The sequence below is a fragment of the Aethalodelphis obliquidens genome, unplaced genomic scaffold (assembly GCF_003676395.1).
Source record: "Aethalodelphis obliquidens isolate GAN/ISIS:26980383/991018 unplaced genomic scaffold, ASM367639v1 scaffold30, whole genome shotgun sequence".
Taxonomy (NCBI): Eukaryota; Metazoa; Chordata; class Mammalia; order Artiodactyla; family Delphinidae; genus Aethalodelphis; species Aethalodelphis obliquidens.
Window position 1 is genome coordinate 15,493,964 of NW_020837974.1, and position 20,899 is coordinate 15,514,862.

At 44.5% G+C, this 20,899-nt stretch overlaps 1 protein-coding gene and 1 non-coding gene across 3 annotated transcripts in view; one reads left to right on the forward strand and one right to left on the reverse strand.

Moving 5' to 3' along the window:
- BCL7C (BAF chromatin remodeling complex subunit BCL7C) overlaps positions 1–20,899 on the forward strand; it is a 34,656-nt gene that overhangs the window by 5,109 nt on the left and 8,648 nt on the right. The gene's annotated exons all lie outside the window — the stretch shown is intronic.
- On the reverse strand, positions 12,112–12,184 carry TRNAK-UUU (transfer RNA lysine (anticodon UUU)). The gene has a single exon. It is a non-coding gene; the product is annotated as a tRNA-Lys (tRNA).

Genomic DNA, 20,899 nt, shown 5'->3' on the forward strand with positions numbered 1-20,899 from the left:
ACAAAGGAAGAGACTGAGGTTCAGAGAAGACCAAATTGAAGCTTTAAAGAACTTTTAAAAATATTCAGGGTGTTTCCAGCAGCTTCAGTAGTAATATTTGAGCCAGGCTGGCCAGGGGAGCCAGGTGTGCAGTGATGTGGTACATTCATTTCTTGTTGCTGCCTAACAAATTACCACAATTTTAGTGGCTTAAAACAATGCAAATGTATTATCTTAGCATTCTGGAGGTTAGAAGTCCAAAATTACTCTCAGTCAGTTAAAGTAAAAATGTCGACAGGGCTGGTTCCTTCCAGAGACTGTAGGGAAGCATCTGTTTGCCTGCTTTTTCCAGCTTCTGCAGACCAGCTGCATCCCTTATGGCCCCTCCCTCCATCTTCAGATCCAGCAGCATAGCATCGTCCAAACTCCCTTTCTGTCTCTGCTTCCATTGTCACATCTGCTTCTCTGACTCTCCTGCCTCCCTCTATTAAAGACTCTTGTGATTACATTGGACCCACCTGCATAATCTAGGCTAATCTTCCCAGCTCAAGATTGTTAATTTCATCACATCGGCAGAATCTTATTTGCCATGTAAAGTAACATATTCATAGGGATAAGGCCTGGACATCTTTGGAGGGCCATTATTCAGCCTCAGCACATGTGGTAAAAATCTCAGCCATTTCTAGGGTGTGTGGGTCATCTCGTTATTCCCCTGAATCACCTCATGTGGTGATGAGAGTGCTCTGTAAAATGTAAAGTGCTTTGTATGGATTAGTAGTACAGTGTTAAGGCCCAGAATTCAGGCTCTGGGTTAGAATCTCAGCGTCACCATTCATTCACTGTGTGACCTTGAGCAAGTGACTTAACCTCTCTGTGCCTCAGTTTTCTCATCTGTACAATGGGGATAATAGTAACATCAGCCTGGTGAGATTATTGTGAGGATTAAATGAGGCAATACATGGAGAGAGAGTCCTTGGCTTGGTACATAGTAAGTGCTCAACAAATGGCAGCCGTTTTTCCTATTACCCCATTTTACAGATGAGGATATTAGGGGGTAGGGGTAGAGGCCAGAGACTCACCTGCCAGTGAGACTGGGGAGGAAGAGTCATTTCTGAGTAGGCTTGAAAGGCTGAAGTATGAGTCTTCCCCATTCCTATCCCTCTCCTAGCCCAAGGCCCCAGTCCCCAGGCAGCTGTCCCTTAGCCCAAGCCTGCCCTCACCTTTTCTGTAGCCTACTCTGTAACCTGGTTTAAAAGCCACCTCTTCCATAGCCATATCCCTGACCATCACCTTGCCATGCCATCCCCTTCCGCTCCCCACATCCACACTCTCTTTTTGGAAATTCTTCACCCTTGGCTCTCAGGCCCTAGCCTCCAGTGCTCTCTTCCCCTATGTCACTCTCTCCTTTTCCCGATCCCTTAAATATCTCTCGCTCTGGCCTAGCTCTTTTCATGAACACTTTCCCTGCTAGGTCCCACCTACTCCTTGAATTAATGGTTCCCAAGTCTCTGCCTCCCAGTTCTGCCCCCTACCTCCAGGCTCAGAGAGCCAAATGCCTCACGACATCTCCACCGAGACGTCCCACATATCCTCAGCCTAGCCCTTCTCCCCACCTGTTCCCAGCATCCCCTCTGGGATTCCCCAGAAATGGCCCACAATCCCAGGAGTTGGCTAAGATGGGAGCACCCAGAAGTCAGAGTCAACATCCCATGAGTCACCCTGTCCCGTTAAGTCCTTGTCCTAAATAACCCTCCCACTTGCCCCTTTCTTTAGGGCCCCACTGTTTTGCTGGTAGGCACCAGTGAGTTTCCCTGCTTCGCTCTGGCCCATCAGCAATGCATTGTCCACCCAGCAGCTGGGCGGTCTCGGAAGCCCAAATCTGCCCATGATGCTGCCCGGGGTTAGAACCCTCCAGTCCCGTCATTACCTGCAGGATGGTACCACACTCCGCCTCTTCCTCCCATCCCTGCACAGCTACCCTTGGAACTGCCTATAATCACCCCCAGACACTTTGCTTTTTTCCTCACCTCTGCGGCTTTGCTCATGCTGTTTGCTTGGCCAGGAGTGCCCTTCTCGTCCCTCTTCATCTGGGAGATGGCTTCTTGTGTTTCAAACCTCAGCTTCCTGGTGTGGTCTTCTCTCCTCTCCTCGTGCCCCCTGTCCCCTCTTCTGCCGTTTCCAGAGCATCAGGAATTCTCTTGTGATGGTCGATGTTGCCTTCGGTCTCCAGCACCAGACTGCAAGCTCCATGAAGGCAGGAGAATTCCTTTATTCATAGCAACGTGTATTTATTGTGCACTTACTGTTTGCCGGGTACTGTTCTAGGCCCTGGGGATACAACATAGACAAGATGGAAAAATATCCTTGCCTTCACGGAACTTAGCTTCAGTAAATCAGATTATATGTAGAAAGTTATAAGTACTGTGGAAAAAATAGAGTAAGGGAAGTGGGGAAAAAGCAGATTGCAATTTTAAATAGGGAGGTCAGGGGAGGCCTGACTGAGGAGACATTTGAGGAAAAGGTTGAAGGAAGTGAGGGAGAAAGCCTTGCACATATCTGGGGGAACTGCATTCCAGGAAGAGGGAACAGCCAGTGCAAAGGCCCTGAGGGGGCACATGCCTGGAAATGAGATCAGTGCCTCTGGAGCAGAGGGAGGAGGGAGAGAGTGGTGGGAAGTGAGGTCAGGTCAGCAAGGGCCTCAGCGGCAGGACAGGCACATAACCTGTCATTCAAACCTTGAGGATAAAAGAGGATGTATTAGTAATTATCCCCAGATAACAGGTGAAACGGGATAACCAGGATGTAAGGTTATCCTGCATGGAGGCCATTGTCAGGACTTTGGCTTTTGTTCTGGGTGAGATGAAGAGCTATTGAAGGGGTCTGAGCAGCGGAGTAACATGATCAGACTTAGAGGGCTTTTTCCCTTAATATTTTATTATAGTTTTAAAGTTTACAGCAAAATTGGAAGAATTGTACAGGTAACACTGATGTACCTACCACCTAGATTCTATATAACATTTTACTGTTTGCTTTATCACATAGCCCTATCCATCCATCTAACAACCTTTCTTATTTTCTTGATACACTTCAAAATAAGTTGCAGACAGTGGTATACTTCCCTCTCTACACTTCGGCATGCACATTTTTCACTAGAGTCCAGTATTTATTAATAGGTTTTTCTTTTCCTGTAAAAAGAAAAACTATTCATCTAGTATTCATATAGCAAAACTATTCATACAGCAAAATGCACAGGTGTTAACTGTGATCCAGTGAGCTTCAACAAATATATAATTTGCATGATGCAAGCCCTTATCAACTATATCACTATCCCCCCCCCCCGGAAAGTCTCCTGTTGCCCCTTCCCTGTCCCCAGCTCCCTAGAGACAGCGCTGTTCTGATTTTGGTTTTGATTAGGTCAACCTGTTGCTGAACTTCGCATGCATGGAATGCATGTGCTCCTTTGCATCCATGTCCTTTCACTCAGCATGTTTCTGAGAGTTACCCACTCTGTTGCTTGGATCAGTAGTTTGTTCCTTTCTATCGCTGGGTTAGATGCCATAGACTTGTCTTTGACTAGGATTGCTCTGCTGGGTGGAGAGCAGATGGGTCCAAGTTCTCTGCCTGTTTCTGTTTCCCCGCACAAGCCTGTCAGGCCTAGGGCTCAGAGCCCTGGATGAGTACATCCCAGGGAGATGGATAGCCTTTTCTCAGGGACCTTTCAAACCTCAGCTTCCTGTTGTGGTCTTCTCTCCTCTCCTCGCATCAGTCCCCCAGAAATCTGGGGAGACAGAACGATATCAGAGGTAGGATCTAGGTTTGCCCTAGATTCTGGTTTGCCCAGGACTTTCCATGTTAGCCCTTCAAGTTCCATTCCCGGGAATCCCTCAGTTCTCGGCAAACTGGGATCCCACCACTGCCCCTAGGCTCCCAGGCCCTTTCTCACTCCAGACTACACTTCCTTCCTTCTAAGAACTGATTTTCCTTAAACTCCAAACTGGTCTGCTGCTCCCTTGCTCTAAAACTTCCCATGGCTCCCCATGGCTTTGCCTGGCAACCCAAAGGATATACTCAGCCTATGGCAGTGGTTCTCAAACTTTGCTGCATATTGGAACCACCTGGGAAATTTTGATGTCTGGCTTCTACCCCCAGACATTTTCATTGGTATAGGATGCGACTGGGGCATTGGCTCCACGGGTGACGCTCATATCCTGCAAAGTTTGGGACTCACTGGCCTATGGGTATGATTGATGGGCTTACCTGGTGTTGAATGTGTTGCCAATACTTAAAATTAAGTGATTTCATACAAAAATCTGGCCTCCCGGCTACCTTTGACAAAGCAGAAGTTCTGAGACATTGAGTCTGCTACGAAGCATGGTCATTACCTAGGGGTGTGGGCGTTGGCTGCCCTTGGCGATGGAGCATGTGCTCTCCAGTCCCTAGAGTCCCCACCACCCCTCCACGTCTTGCTCTTCTCGTTCATGTTCATTTGCATGGCCTGCAGGCTAATGTCTGAGCTCTCCAGCCTGGTCCCCGCTCACCTCCTCAGCCTCTTCTTCCAGGATGCTCACCTTGCTTCCTGCCTTCCTGCCACATGGGCCTCATGGTGCCCTTTCCCACCTGCCTTTGCCCATGCAGTTCTTGCGCCAAACTCCTTATCATGGCAGACCAGGCCCTGCTCAGTTGCTCAGTTTGGCCTCTGCCCTCCTCTCTCCCTCCTCCCCCCTGAGCTCTCTAACATCTAACCCATGGAACTTCAAACACACCAAAGCTGGCCAAAGCTAGTTCCCATCTTAGCCCTTGCTGCTCCGTCTGCCTGGGAAACCCTTCCCTTCCTCCCTTCCTCTTTCTTCCTGGCTGATGCCTACTCATCTTTCAGGCCTTGGCTTGGATCTCACCTCCTTCAGGAAGCTCCCGTGATCCTCAAACTAGGTCACGTTCTGGGTTAGTCACCGTACTTCCTCTTTCATTTGACGTGTCACTTTCCCCTGCTAGAGTAAGGCCACGTTGTTCATCTCTGTTGCAGGGCCTCCTGTAGTGACTGGTAAGTAGTAGGCGTTTGTTAGTGATAAATGAATGAAAGACCACCTCCCTTTCTTCACTGGCAAATCCTACTCCTTTTCCTGTTACATTTCTACTATAGCATTCAGCTCTCTGTTCTCCTGGAGACCCAAAACCTCACTGAGGTCAGGTGATCCACTGAGTTTTAGCTCAGGTCCTTCTCACAGTGGGCTGAGTGGGTCCCCAAACCCATCCTGTGGTGTTTGCCCAGTTTCAGAAGGTGTATCTGGAATAGGCATACTCAGCAACGGGTAGACTCCCCACATCCGTTGAAGGCAGGGCTGTGACTGGTTGGTGACCCCCAGGTCCCCACACAGGGCAAGTGAAAGGGCAGAGCACAATAACTTACTTTCCATTCCCTTATATTCGTCTGTTGGCAATGGCTCTTCTGCCTGTCCCCTCCTTTGTTCCTCCAGTCAGCTCTGGGATGCAACTGTGGTGTAGTGAAGGGTCAGGATGCAGAATAGGAATGGAGGTATTCCAGATTCAATTGATTTGTACTAACTGTGTGATCTTGGGAAAGTCATTTCCCTGTCTAGACCTTAGTTGCCTCATCTGAAACATGAAACCAATATTATCTTTTCCATATACAGTAAGTCTCCTACATACGAACCTTCAAGTTGTGAACTTTCAAAGATGCGAATTGCGTTCGCACGTCCAGTCACGTAAATTAGTTCACGTGTCTGGCGTACATTGTCACCTGTGTGCATCCTCTACAAGTGGTTGTGTTTTTGTGTACTTTACAGTATTGTATAGGGTACAGTAGTACAGTATCTTTATTTCAAGCCCAGGATGTCTGGAAGCAAGTGTAAAAGCAGTGGTGTTGTAGCTGGTACTGCTAAGAAGCGCCAAGCTATAATGATGGAAACAAAAGTGAAAATAGGGCTTCCCTGGTGGCGCAGTGGTTGAGAGTCCGCCTGCCGATGCAGGGGACATGGGTTCGTGCCCTGGTCCGAGAAGATCCCACATGCCGCAGAGCGGCCGGGCCCGTGAGCCATGGCCGCTGAGCCTGCTCGTCCGGAGCCTGTGCTCCGCAACGGGAGAGGCCACAGCAGTGAGAGGCCCGCGTACTGCAAAAAAATAAAAATAAAAAAAATAATAATAATTGAGAGAGTGGAGCGAGGTGAAAAGATGGTAGATGTCACTCGTTCTTATAGCATGAATCGTTCAACCATCAGCACAATTCTAAAGAACAAGGACAAGATCATGGAACATGTGAAGTCTGCTGTGCCGAAGATGTCGACAATAGTATCGAAGAAGCGTGGAAAAGTGATGGAGGAGATGGAGAAACTTCTCAGAGTGTGGGTGCAGAATCAGCATCAGCGTCGAGTCCCGCTCAGCTTAATGCTGATTCAAGAGAAAGCTAAAACCCTTTATGAAGACTCAAAGAAGAAACACAGCGAAGAATCAGAGGGTGCATTGTTTAATGCCGGCTGGTTTCATCGGTTCCAGGCTAGAGCCAACCTTCAAAACGTAAAAGGAAGTGGTGAGGCAGCGAGTGCAGATACGGTAGCTGCCCGGGAGTTTCCTGAAACACTTAAAGCAATCATTGATGAAGGCACGTACTGTACTAATGAAGACCTGATGGAATTGGAGGCCCAGAGGAAGGACAAAGAGAGACAAGAGGAAGAAGAGATAACTGAAGAACCGAAGAGATTCACGATGCAGGAAATGGCAAGGGGATTTTCTTTATTTGAGGAGGCACTGTTAGTTTTTGAGGCACAGGACCTGAACGTAGAACAGTACACGAAGGTTGCAGCAGCCGTTCAGCATGCAATCCAGTGCTACCATGTCATCTACAACAAGGAAAAAAGAACTACTACCCAGACATCACTGGATCGTTTTTTCAGGAGGGTTGATATAATTGAATCCAGCAAGGAACCAGAACCTGTGCCATCAACGTTAGGCCTGAGTGAAATTGAAGCTTGCCCTCCGTCTCCTATTGCTGACGATCCTTCAGCTCTACCATCTCCCACCTCTTCTCCCTCTTCCAGTCAGTAACTCTTCTTGCCTGTTCACTTGATACCAGCCCCCGTATGCCAGCTGTTGTAGTGCACTGCTGTACTTTTCAAGGTACTGTACTGTAAAATTGTTTTATTTTTTGTGTTTGTTTGTTATGTATTATTTGTGTGAAAAGTATTATTAACCTATTACAGTACAGTACTATATAGCCAATTGTGTTAGTTGGGGTACCTAGGCTCGCTTTGTTGGACATAGGAACAAATTGGACTTAGGAACATGCTCTCGGAATGGAACTGGTTTGTATTTAGGGGACTTATATAATATATATATATATATTTTTTAATCTTTTCCTCATCTATCTTTGACCCGTGTCGGGAGCAGAGTGAACCAAGTGCAGACCACGCACGGAGAAGATGTAAACCAAATTTTTGTGAAGCGAATAATATTTCCAATCTTTAATTTTTTTTTTTTCTTTTTTTTTTTCAATCTTTAATTTTTAAAATCACCGGTAGGACTACAGGCACTCTGGGAAATGCAGTGCTAAAGAAACGAAAGTAAAAGTCTGTTGTAATCGATTATAACCCCAGCTGAGGTTTTACTGTATCTATTGTAAGATATTGTGAGGGAGCCAGAGAGAGTCGGTTGGGATCAATGAAAACAGCCCTAAATGGGGCGCCAGGGCTCTGGTACAGCTGCCGTGTGACTTCAGTCACCTTGTCTGTAAAATTGGACCCACAGATCCGGCTCCCCTTCCTGCCTTTGGTGAAGGTTCCTGGAAACAAAGGAGGGCAGTGCGCCTCGGAAACGGCCGAGCGCGGGGAGGGCGCCCCGCGGCGAATCAAGCGTTAAGGGCACCGAGCGCCCAGCTCGGGTCCTAGAGAGGCCGCGGCGGACTTCCGGTACGGGCGCTCCGGACACGATTTTTCCCAGGGCTGCGGGGCGCGGGCGGGGGACAGTGCCGCCGAGGTTGTGTCTGCTCTACAGCAGCAGATCAGGGTCACCTAGGCCGGGACCTGCGGACGTGTCCCCTTCCCCCGAGTTCCTGACCAGCATTTTTGACCGTGGGCAGCATCTGGACCCTCTGGGCCTTTGTCTCCCCGGCTGTAATGCCGGCGTGAGGATCCCGGGACTAGCCGATCACAGTCAGTTTCTTTTATTTACTTGCCTCTGGGAATCCACTGTCTCCCCATTATACAGTCCAGGAAACCGAGGCCCAGTAAGAGAATGTGACTTTGGAATGGCAAAGACAAGCTTTCCCACCAGTGTATCTAGTCCGGGCAGAGGCATAGTTCAAAACCACATCCCTTGATTCCTAGCGCTGCTGCTCCAAGAGTTTAAGGACGTTTATGATGAGAGCCACTATTGAGAGCTTAGTCTGTGTCAGGAGCGGTGCATACATACCTCGGGAGATGTCCACATTTTGCAAGTAAGAAAAGTGAGGTTCAGGGCGATTTTCTCCACAGTCATGATGCAGGACAGTGGGTGAGTAGCGAGGGTTATAAACCAGGTTTGTGCAACTTGACTGGCAGATCTGTTTGGGGGAATATTAGCTAACATTGAGTGCTTATGACTGAATCCTTTCATAAGGGGGCAAAAGCTTGCCACAGGGAGATGATGGGGAGCGAGGGATGCTCGCCGACCTGGTTAAGTTAAATAATAGTGGTCCTGGTTCAGGTATCTTTGCATCCTTTCATTTACCTCAAGGAGAAAAAAAATAAGATTTAACCATTTTCTGTTTTTACTAACAACTTTTATTGAGAGATCATTCATATACCATACAATTCACCCATTTAAAGTGTACAATCTAGTGGTTCTTTATTCAAAGAGTTGTGCAGCTATCACCACAGTCAACTTTAGAACATTTTCATCACCCTCAAACCATACCCATTAGCAGTCATCCCCATTCTCCTCCAGCCCTAGACTATCACTAATCTACTTTCTGTCTCTGTAGACTTGCCTATTCTGGACATTTCATATACAGCCATAAGTGGCCTTTTATGACTGAGATAATCTCTTTTTTAAACAAAGTCCAGGCCTTGAGCTCAGAGCTTTGGCCTATAACCATCGCAAGCGAGAATTGAATACCATCGTTTTGATTTTGTTGTATTTATTTTTTACCATTCTAGGGTAAGTGATAGGTACTTCCTGTTTATGGTAGTGATATAAAGTTTCCTTCTTGAATACATGTTTTTCCATTTTAAAAGTTGATATTTTTAAAGGACAAGATTAAGCAAATAGTAGAGATGGTGTACAGGTGTCTGAAGCCTGGGAACATGGGATGTGAATGAAGTTTTGAAAACACTAGGTTGTCTGATTTGAGGCTTTACAGGACATAGTTGGAAAACCACCCTATTATTCCAATTCAATCTCCTAACAGTTCGTAAGAGGAAGTGCATCATTTTACTGATGAAGAAACAGGTATAGGGACTTCGCTGGTGGTGCAGTGGTTAAGACTCTGCACTCCCAATGCAGGGGCCCTGGGTTCAGTCCATGGTCAGGGAACTAGATTCCACATGCATACTGCAACTAAGAGTTCGCATACCACAACTAAGGAGCCTGCGTACTGCAACTAAGGAGCCAGCAAGTCGCAACTAAGGATCCTGTGAGCCGCAACTGAGGAGCCCACCTGCTGCAACTAAGGAGCCCACGTGCCACAACTAAGGATCCCTCAAGTCACAACTAAGGACCCTGCGAGCTGCAACTAAGGAGGCCACCTGCCGCAACTAAGACCCAGCGCAACCAAATAAATTTAAAAAAAAAAAGAAAAAGGAACAGGTATAGAAAAGTTAACTATGGTAACTGGTCCAAGGTCACACAGCTAGTGACAGAACCTAGACTTAACCTAAGGTCTCTTTAATTCCAAAGACTACCTATTAACCAAGTTTGAAAATAAAACTGGGGGTGAGGAATGGAGTAGCAGGCTTGAGAGAGGACTCTAGCCACTAGACCAAAACATGTGGGGACCAGGCTAGTTGTTTTGGGTATCCCTTCAAACAAATAATCAAATATTTTATTAAAAAACAATGCAATTTGTGACTCTAAGCAGAGATTCCATCTCAGGCACTGTTGGGGTTTCTTCCTCTCTCAAGGGCACACCAGAATCCAAGAAGTGTTGCCTGGATAACTAGGGGTGTGTGTATGTGTGTGTGTGTTGGTGCCAGGGAGGGTCTAATCCCTTGTTCATCTTGGCTGCTGTTGGCATCACTGTCCAAGGGACAGTGGTCCTTTAAAGTCCATGGCTTCTGCCCCATACCACATGCAAGGCATCAGAATCTAGGGCTGCCTGAGACTCCTTGTATGTAGGACCCCATGATTCCTGGAATATCAGGCAGCCACCTACTCCTAGGACTGGCTAGTTTCATGGAGCACAGCCTTGGGGCATGTGCCAGGACTCCCTCTCTCCCCTTCCAGGCCTGGGGACTTTTCCATCCCTTGTCATCACCTCCACCAAGACCCTCTGCCTCCCACCCTCCTACCCTTCTTAATACACTTCATATTCTTTCACTGTTGGCTTTAATAGCACATTAAACTCAGAGCCCATTTCCATTTAAACTAGTTTTCTTTTCCTCGAGGGCAAAGAAAGGAGGGAGCTTAATTTTTAAATCTTAACTTTAAAAATGTAGCATACAGAAGACAAACATACTTGGTCCTCCCCTCACATAGCTGTGCATTTCAGCTTGGACCCAAACTTGAAGTTAATCACACCTATCCTCCTTCAAAGGCAGTTAGGGTCCATTGTTATTCAACTTGAGTGAGAATCTCAACCCTCACTCCAAGCAGGTTAGATCTAAGAATAATTTGGGGCCATATAGAACCAAATAGCTAACCCTGAGCCAGGTAATACTCTAAGAAACTACATGCATAACCTCACAAAAATCATTTCAACAACTCTGTGAGATAAGTAGTATTATTGTGTCCATTTTACAGATGGGAAAACTGAGGCACGGAGAAGTTAAGTCACTTGTCCAAGCTCCCCCAGTCAGTAAATAGTAGAGGCAGATGTGAGTCCACGTAGTCTGACTGGAGAGCGTGTGATCTCGAACACAGAGCACAGACTCTGAAGTCAGACTATTTCCTCCATCATCTACAGCAAAATTTTAGTGTTCCCTATTCTTCGCAACTTTCTAATGAAAGCAGGCTTTTTCTTTTTTTTAATTTTTCTTTATTTATTTTTGGCTGCGTTGGGTCTTCATTGCTTTGCACGGGCTTTCTCTAGTTGCGGTGAGCGGGGTCTACTCTTGGTTGCAGTGCACGGGATTCTCACCGCAGTGGCTTCTCTTGTTGCAGAGCACGGGCTCTAGGCGCGCGGGCTTCAATAGTTGTGGCACGGGGGCTCAGTAGTTGTGGCGCATGGGCTTAGTTGCTCCGCAGCATGTGGGATCTTCCCAGACCAGGGCTCGAACCCACGACCCCTGCACTGGCAGGTGGATTTTTAACCACTGCGCCACCAGGGAAGTACGAAAGCAGGCTCTTTTTTTTTTTTTTTTTTTCCTTTTTTTTTCAATTTCAAAATTAAACTCAAAGACCACTGTAAAGAGAGTGTTCCTTTAAAGAAAGGAGTCTCACAGTCTGCTCTAAGGAGACATTTTCTGCCACGGCTTTCAGAGCAGCAAGTGGGCTGAGGGGCTTGGAGTTTGGGGGAAAGGAGATGGGGATCCTTGAACCTTGTGGGGAGCAAGGACATGATGGTAACAGTGGCTCCCATTGACTGGGTCTTCCTAACATGCCAGGCCCTAGGTTAAGTGCTAGATAGAGGGGTATATGTAATGTGTATGTTTACATGAGACACACGCTAGAGGTCAAGTTTTTATCCACCGCCCTACTCTACACTTCTAGATTTTTAGAGGGGAGTTTTTTTAGAGATCACTTCATACCTCCTAATTTATAGGTGAGGAATCATTTCGGTTCATTCCTCAACAGCCATGGAAGTTCTGTCCTATGCTGGGCCCCATGCTGAGCTCTTAGGAAAGATAGAAAAGAACAATTCAAGGTGTTAGCAATAGGAATCTCTGGGTGGTAGGAATATAGTGTTACTCTTATTTTTTCTTATCTGTATTTCTGTACTTTCTTTCTTTCTTTCTTGGCCATGCCGTGTGGCTTGTGGGATCTTAGTTCCCTGACCAGGGATCGAACCTGGGCCCTCAGCAGTAAAAGCGCAGAGTCCTAACCACTGGACCACCAGGGAATTCCCTGTATTTTCTTTTTCATAATAAAATAAAAATAAGTTCCCCCCCCCCATTATGCCCCTACATGTACCGTACTCTTTCTCCAGTTTAAATGATTACACACCTCAAAACCCCATGGTGGGAGAAATTCCAGTTAAGGAATTCAAGACCTTGTACTAGAGAGGTGTCCTCCTAATTCACATGGCAGCTGCATCTGCAGTCCCATCATGACACCCCACTTTCCTCCTCTCAAATCCCCAATGGGCCCAGGAATTGGCATCTGAACCCAATTTTCCATAACAGTGATTCTCAGTGGGGCCTGAGCATTCAGAAAAGCATAGGGCAGATTTGATTGTCATAATTTCTGAGGCCGCTACAGGCATGCAGTTAGCAGGAACGAGGGACGGTGGTCATCCTGTAATTCACCAGGCAGTGTCCACAGCAAAGGTCATGCCCAGAACGCCAGTGGACTCCTGTAGGCTGACCTGGTGGCCTGGGAGGTGTTTGGGCCTGGAAATACTGCCCGACTGGATCATGCCTACCCAGCTGATCAGATCTAACCTCTTGGGAAGTTTGAAAGCCAGACCCAGAAAAAGTGAACTGAAACAGCAGGGGCCATGAGAGCCCATATCAGGAGTCTGGTGGGGTCACTGTGCTGGGAGTGAATGTGCCACTTCTAAGGAACAAGGACGTTCCAGGGACCCCATGACTACCGTGGGTCTCAAAGGGCATGACCAATGTCCCAGGTGTCTGTGAGGCTCCACCATAAATGCTCAGCAGCTACATGGGATATACAAGCCTATGAAAAATCCTACACATTTTTTTCTTTTACTGAAAGTTACTGAATAGGCATAGAGTGGCATTTTAAATATTTTCAAACTACTTCCTCTATTAATGGATATTCTATATACCCTTCCTTATTTTGTTGAGATGTTTTAGGATTCATTCTTTCTGTGGGTTATTTTGGGATAGGTAGCATGCCCTCTGAGAGGGATATTCTTCTATGGAATGTTTGTTGCCTTTTTAATTTTTACAGCTCCAGGTCCCAAGGTCATAACAAGGAATGATTTGAAATTTGTGTGAACTGGATCTGAAATCCTCAGAGTTGCCTATAAGTTGAACAGAAAGAAGTAAATTCACATATTTAAGTGTTTGGATAAGTAGACTTTGTGACTGGGGAAGTATTATACCCCTGAACAACATCTAGCTAAATATTTTGTTCAATATATAATTTTTGTTAATTAAAATAATTAACGTTATAGGCTCAGAGAGGGAAAGCAATTGGCTCAGAGTCACACAGCAAGTTAGTGCAAAGCTAGAACTACAACTTTGGTTCCTTATCTTGAAGCTCAGTGCTCTTTCCATTCGTTCTCTCCCCATGACTGTTGACTCACAAAGCTATGGGCAAGGAGGAAGTTTGGCTTAAGAGTGAAGCTGGGGGAATTCCCTGGCAATCCAGTAGTTAGGACTCTGCACTTTCAGTGCCGAGGGCCTGGGTTCAATCTCTGGTCCGGGAACTAAGAACCACGCAAGGCACGCAATGTGGCCGAAAATATATATCAGATAAAATTTTAAAAAGAGTGAAGCTGAAAAGAAAAGGAAGATGAAGTATAGGTCATAACAGGAAGGCAAACATCTTAATGCTTTTTTTGTTGTTGTATCAGTATTCTATTGTTGTAGCAAATTACCACATATTTGGTGGCTTAAAATAACATAGATTTATTATCTTACAGTGTTGGAGGTCAGAAGTCCAACATGGGTCTCACTGGGCTAAAATCAAGGGGTAGGGAGCGCTGTGTTCCTTCCAAGGCTCTCGAGGAGGATCCGTTTCCTCACCTTTTCCTGCTTCCGGAGGAACTCCATAGTCCTTGGCTTGTGGTCCCCTTCCCCCTTCTTCAGAGCAGCAATGTTGCATCTCTCTGACCATTCTTCCACAGTTACGTCTCCCTCTGACCATAACCAGAAAAGGTTTTCCAATTTAAAGGACTCGTATGATTACACTGGCCACCTGGATTATCCCGGATAATGTCCCTGTCTCAAGGACTTCAGTTTAATCACATCTGCAGAGTCCCTTCTGCCATGTAAAGTAACAGATTCAGAGGTTCTGGGGATTAGGATGTGGACATTTTAGGACATTAGACAAAGGCCATTATTCTCCCTATCACAGTTATGAAATATCATGCATAGACATTCATAGAGAAATAGCTTAACATGATATTATAGGACAAAATACCCTCATAACCACCACCCAGAACCAGAAATAAACATTGCCAGAATCTTGGCAAGAACTCTTCCCTCAATCTTGTTGTTTTGGTTGCATTTGCCTAAGAATTTTTGTCCGTTTATCTGAAACATTTTTGTCACTTTATGTGTTTCCTATAAATTGCTTATAGCTAGATTTTAAAGTCATTTAGTTTCTGCCTTATAGTAGGTTAATCAGTCTGTTCATATTTATTGTAATAAACAATATACTTTTTTCTTTCTACCTTATTTTACATTTACTAGTTATTTTTCATTAATGTTTTCCTGTTTGCGTTTTTTTTTAACTTTTGTTGACTTGGTCAAGTTTCTATTTATTGCCGTCCACCCTCCCCTTTATTAAGCTGCTAGTGTTTATCTTTTCTTTCCTAGCAATCACAATTATTCTTAAATTGTTGTATCAGTACATGGTAATAATCCTACCCCTTCACCAAAATGTTTTACTTGCCCATTCCCACACAATCTCCTGAAAGATGATACCTTTAGAATGCTGTTAACTTCCCCACTCTCCCTACTCCTGGAGTTTTACTAAGATAGTTTACAGGGGTTCTTTTTTGTTCTACTCTATTATTAGGTTTTTCATTAAAGTTCATGACTTCTGCAAAAGAATCCTTACTTAATACCTAAAGCACAAATTCCCAGTCTATCTCCTACCATTTAAACCGAACTATATATATCGCAAGCTTTGTTGCTCACCTCTGCTACCCCATCTCTTCCTCTTGCATTATCATGAGCTCTCAATCAGTATTGAGAGAGTTTCTTGAGCACTTCCCTCAGATAGGCATGCACATGATCCATGCACTGAATCCTGTAGGTTAGCAGATGTCTTTCTTTTGCCCTGGTTGAGAAGTGACATGATGACTTGCTTTGATTTTTGGGTTACATTCCTTTTCTCTTAGCAGTCTGTATTCTACTGTCTCCTAGCTCATAGGATTGCAGATGGGTGGTCTTAAACTAGTCTGATTCTTGCTCCTTTATAAGTAACCTAGTCTTTCTATCTGGAAGCTTGCAAATTGTAGTGGTTGTTGTTGTTTTCTACCTCTGGAATTTAGGAATTTCATCAGGATATGTCTAGATGTTTATCTTCATTCATGTCAGTCTTTTAATCTTCAGACTCAAATTTCCCTCTCCACCTGTTACTTTTCTCTCCTTTGGGGACTCCTATTATTTGTGTGTTAAGTCTTCTGGATCTGTCCTTCAAATTTACATTTAATGGTATGATTTCTTTTCCCTTGTATTTTTGATGTGTTGTAAGATTTCTTCCAGTATCTTTGAGTCTCTCATTACTGACTGTGCCAATTACCAAGTATGTCTATTTTAATGATAAATTCAGGCATTGAAGAAATAACCACAGAATGGGTCTATGGGCCACCTAGGCCCACTGAATTGGCCTGGAGTTAAGATTCCATCTATCACCTGGCTGCTGTAAGCATCTACTTTGACTGGTGGATCACAGTGGCATTTTGGGTCCCTAGGAATGTGTCCATTAGAGCCAATGTCTAATAACCCATGAAGGGTCTGGATAGTTCCTTTTACCCAGTGCACACCCTAGTAAAACGGCCACAGGTCCCTTTGGGGAAGGCTTAGGGAAACACTTATGATGAATACTTGCAGCAATGGTACAAGGTCCTTCCTCAAGGAGACTTAGCATCACCCTCAGTTAAGCGACTCTAGGTCTATGATTGACTTGGGTCTGCGAACTAGTGACAGGCTATGATTCTCCACTGTGACAACTCAAATCAGAATTTTGGCTACCAGACCTAGGGTTTCTCCTGTAGATCAAGCAGAAGAGAAACACTTCCAGAATGGTGGAGTGAGGACCTCTGAAAATTCACTCCTTCATAAAAACCAGAAGAACTCTGGCTAAAATGGTCAAAATAAGCTTTTTCAGAACTCTGAAAATTAACCAAAGCCTAGCTACAACCCAAGGAGCATTTACTCCAGAAAAACAGCTGTGCCCTAGCGAGAACAGTGAACTTTGTGCAGTTTTAACTTGCCTTAGTCCCATTCTCCTCCTCACAGGTTCACAGAAACCTTGAAAACTAAAAGCCTCACAACTAAAGGAATTGTGAAAACCCGTGCTTAGTAGCCACAGGAGGGGGAACAGGTTTGAATCTCCGTAACAGCTCCATTCCCAGAGAAGTATCTCTGTTTGGTAGCTCTCTGAAAAGCTCTATTCTCAGAGTTTGTCTTTATTTGACCCGACTCAGAACTCTCCCTGTGCTACAGCCATATCCCTAGGGATAGGTTGAAACATCCCTAGTTTAAAACAATCAGTGGCCATTGTTTAATATCACAGCAGCCTGAGATGGTGATACCAGTTTTGGGATAACGAGAGGCTGGACCTCAGTCCCTGGTTGGGGAACTAAGATCCCGCAAACTGTGCAGCACGGCCAAAAAATTAAAAAATAAAAACTTAAAAAAAAAAAGAGGCTAGCGACTTCCCTGGTGGCACAGTGGTTAAGGCTCTGCGTTCCCAATGCAGGGGGCCCAGGTTCCATTCCTGGTCAGGGAACTAGATCCCACGTGCATGCTGCAACTAAGAGTTCGTGTACCACAACTAAGGAGCCCACATGCCGCAACTCCCTAAGGAGCCTACCTACTGCAACTAAGACCCGGCGCAACCAACTAAATAAATAAATATTTAAAAAAAAAAAAAAAAAGAGGCTGGACCAAAAAAAACACAAAAAAACTTAAAAGGAAAAACTAGGGAATGAAATATCCATAGAGGGCTTTGAAAAGCCCTGACACATTCCTGGGAATCCCTATAAGGTCACAAGCATGAGTAGGGCTGTATGCACTCAGGAAAGACCTGAGAAGACCCTAAGCTCTTACCTCTAGCTGACCTTGATGCTCTGTGCAAGCAGGAAGTGGAAGTTAAAGCAGTGTTGTGCACACACACACACACAGAGCCCCTCAGAAAAGGCTAGGAAATTTATTGGTTGAATGCATTAGAGGAAATCTCTGTCCAATCATTAGCTGACCACTAAGCAAGCTAATCGAGCACAGACTTCAGTGGCCATGCGCAAAGAATGCAGTCTTTACAGAATTCATCTAGGAAAGTTCGTAAACAGCAGCAACAACAACAACAAAGCCTGAGGAGGGGTGGAATCAGATTTTTGGAGTTGCCACCTTATAATATTTAAGATGTCACTGTCAGTAAAAAAAATTATGAGACATGCAAAGAAACAGGAAAGTATGGCCCATACAAAGGAAAAAAAGGAATCAAAAGAAACTGTCCCTGAGGAAGTTATCAGACAAAGTCTTTAAATCAGATATTATAAATATATTCAAAGAACTAAAGGAAACCACGCCTAAAGAATCAAAAGGAAGTGTGGGAATGATGTCTCACCAAACAGAGACTATTAATAAGCATATAGAAAGATTAAATTTATATTAAAAATGTGCATGTATGTATGTGTATACACATGCATACATATATATATATATATCTCAAATAGAAATAGAAATTTTGGAGCTCAACAGTACAAAAGTACAATTGAAAGATTCACTAACAGGGCTCAATAGAGGATTTGACTTGTCAGAAGAAAGAATCAACACACTTGAAGACAGGTCAATTGCGATTACCCAGTCTGAGGAATAGAAAGAAAAAAGAATGAAGAAAAAGGAATGGAGCCCCCAGACACCTGTGGGATACCATCAGATGTACTAATATACATATAATGAGAGTCCCAGATGGAGAGAAGAGAAAGGGGCAGAAAGAGTGTCTGGGGACTTCCCTGGTGGTGCAGTGGTTAAGAATCTGCCTGCCAATGCAGGGGACACAGGTTCGAGCCCTGCCCCAGGGAGATCCCATCTGCCACGGAACAACTAAGCCTGCATACCACAACTACTGAGCCTGCGCTCAGAGCCCACAAGCCACAACTACTGAAGCTTGTGCACTGTAGGGCCCGTGTGCTGCAACTCCTGAGCCCACGTGCTGCCACTACTGAAGTCCTCGCACCTAGAGCCCATGCTCTGCAATGAGAAGCCACCACAATGAGAAGCCCATGTACCACAACTACGAGTAGCCCCTGCTCACTGCAACTAGAGAAAGCCCACATGCAGCAACCAAGACCCAAACGCAGCCAAAAAAAAAAAGTATTTGAAGAAATAATTTCCCTGAATTTGATGTTTTAAAAAATTAATCGGGGCTTCCCTGGTGGTGCAGAGGTTAAGAATCCACCTGCTAACCCAGGGGACGCAGGTTCAAGCCCTGGTTGGGAAGATCCCACATGCCACAGAGCAACTAAGCCTGTGCACCACAACTGCTGAGCCTGCACTCTACAGCCCACGAGCCACAACTACTGAGCTCACACGACATAACTACTGAAGCCTGCACATCTAGAGCCCATGCTCCACAACAAGAGAAGCCACTGCAATGAGAAGCCCACGTACTGCAACAAGGAGTAGCCCCCGCTCGCCGCAACTAGAGAAAACCCATGCACAGCAACAAAGACCCAACACAGCCAAAAATAAATAAATTAAATAAATAAATTAAAAAATTAATCTACACAGCCAAGAAGCTCAAAGTAGGATAAACTGAGAGATTCACATCTAGACATATCATAATCAAACTGTTGAAAGACAGAGAGAATACTGAAAGCAGCAAGAGAAAAAACGAATCATCATATACAAGGGATCTTCCATAAGATCAACAGCTAACTTCTTATCAGAAACTATGGAGGCCAGAAGACAGTGAGATAACATATGCAAAGTGCTGAAAGAACAAAACTATCAACCAAGAAATCTATACCCAGCAAAACAATCCTTCAAAAAAATAAAGGAGAAATTAAGACATTCCCAGATAAACAAAAATGGAGAGAATTTGTTCCTAGCAGACCTACCTTACAAGAAATTCAGAGGGACTCCTTCAGGCTGAAATGAAAGGACTAGACAGTAACTCAAATCCACATGAGGAAATAAAGAACATCAATAATGGAAACTATATAAGTATATAGAAAAGACAGTATAAATATATTTTGTTTATAATTTTTATATTGTAAAGACAACTGCAAACATTGTAAAACAATATACCCCAATAAAATTTAAAAAATAATAATTTAAAAAAAGACAACTGCAAAAAGCAATAATTGTAAAATTGTGTTTATGGGCTTATAATAAATAAAGATGTAACATGTATGACAATAATAGCACAAAGGAGACTTCCCTAGTGGTGCAGTGGTTAAGAATCCGCTTGCCAATGCAGGGTTCATGGGTTTGAGCCCTGGTCCGGGAAGATCCCTCATGCTGCAGAGCAACTAAGCCCGTTCATCACAACTACTGAGCCTGCGCTCTAGAGCCCGCGAGCCAGAACTACAGAGGCCTGCGAGCCACAACTACAGAAGCCCACGCACTGAGAGCCCATGCTCCGCAACAAGAGAAGTCACCGCAATGAGAAGCCCATGTACCACAACGAAGAGTAACCCCTGCTCACCGCAACTAGAGAAAGCCCACACTCAGCAATGAAGACCCAAAGCAGCCAAAGATAAATAAGTAAATAAATAAATAAATTTAAAAATAAAAATAATAGCACAAAGGAGGAGTGAGAGAAGGGAGCTATATAGGAGCAAGTTTTTATATACTACTGAAATTAAGTTGGCATTAACATGAACTAGATTGTTTTTTTTTTAAATAAATTTATTTTATTTATTTATTTTTGGCTGCATTGGGTCTTCGTCGCTGCATGTGGGCTTTCTCTAGTTGCAGTGAATGGGGACTACTCTTCATTGTGGCACGCAGTCTTCTCATTGCGGTGGCTTCTCTTGTTGCAGAGCGCGGGCTCTAGGCACATGGGCTTCAGTAGTTGTGGCACGTGGGCTCAGTAGTTGTGGCTTGCAGGCTCTAGAGCACAGGCTCAGTAGTTGTAGTGTGTGGGCTTAGTTGCTCTGTGGCATGTGGGATCCTCCCAGACCAGGGCTCAAACCTGAGTCCCCTGCATTGGCAGGTGGATTCTTAACCACTGCACCACCAGAGAAGCCCAACTAGATTGTTTTAAGTAGATATGTTAATTGTAATTCCCAGGGAAACCACTAAAAAAGTAACTCAAAAGAACAGAATAAAACAACAAGGGAATTAAAATGGACTACTAGAAAATATTTAACACAAAAAGAAAGTGGTAGTGGAGAAACATAGGAACAAAAAAGAAAAGAATTATAAATAACAAATAGCCAAATGACAGATATAAATCCTATCTATTAGCAATTGCATTAAATGTAAATGGACTAAACATTGCAGTCAAAAGATAGAGATTGGCAGAATAGATTTTAAAAACCCAACGTGATCCAACTATATGCTGTCTTTATAATCAATGATATCAATAGGTTGAAAGTAAAAGGATAAAAAAAGATATGCTATGCAAAAGCAACTATAAGAGATGTGGAGTGGCTATACTAATTACCAGACAAAACAGAATTTAAAACAAAACTTGTTACTAGAGACAAAAGACATTTTATAATGATAAAAAGGTTGATCCC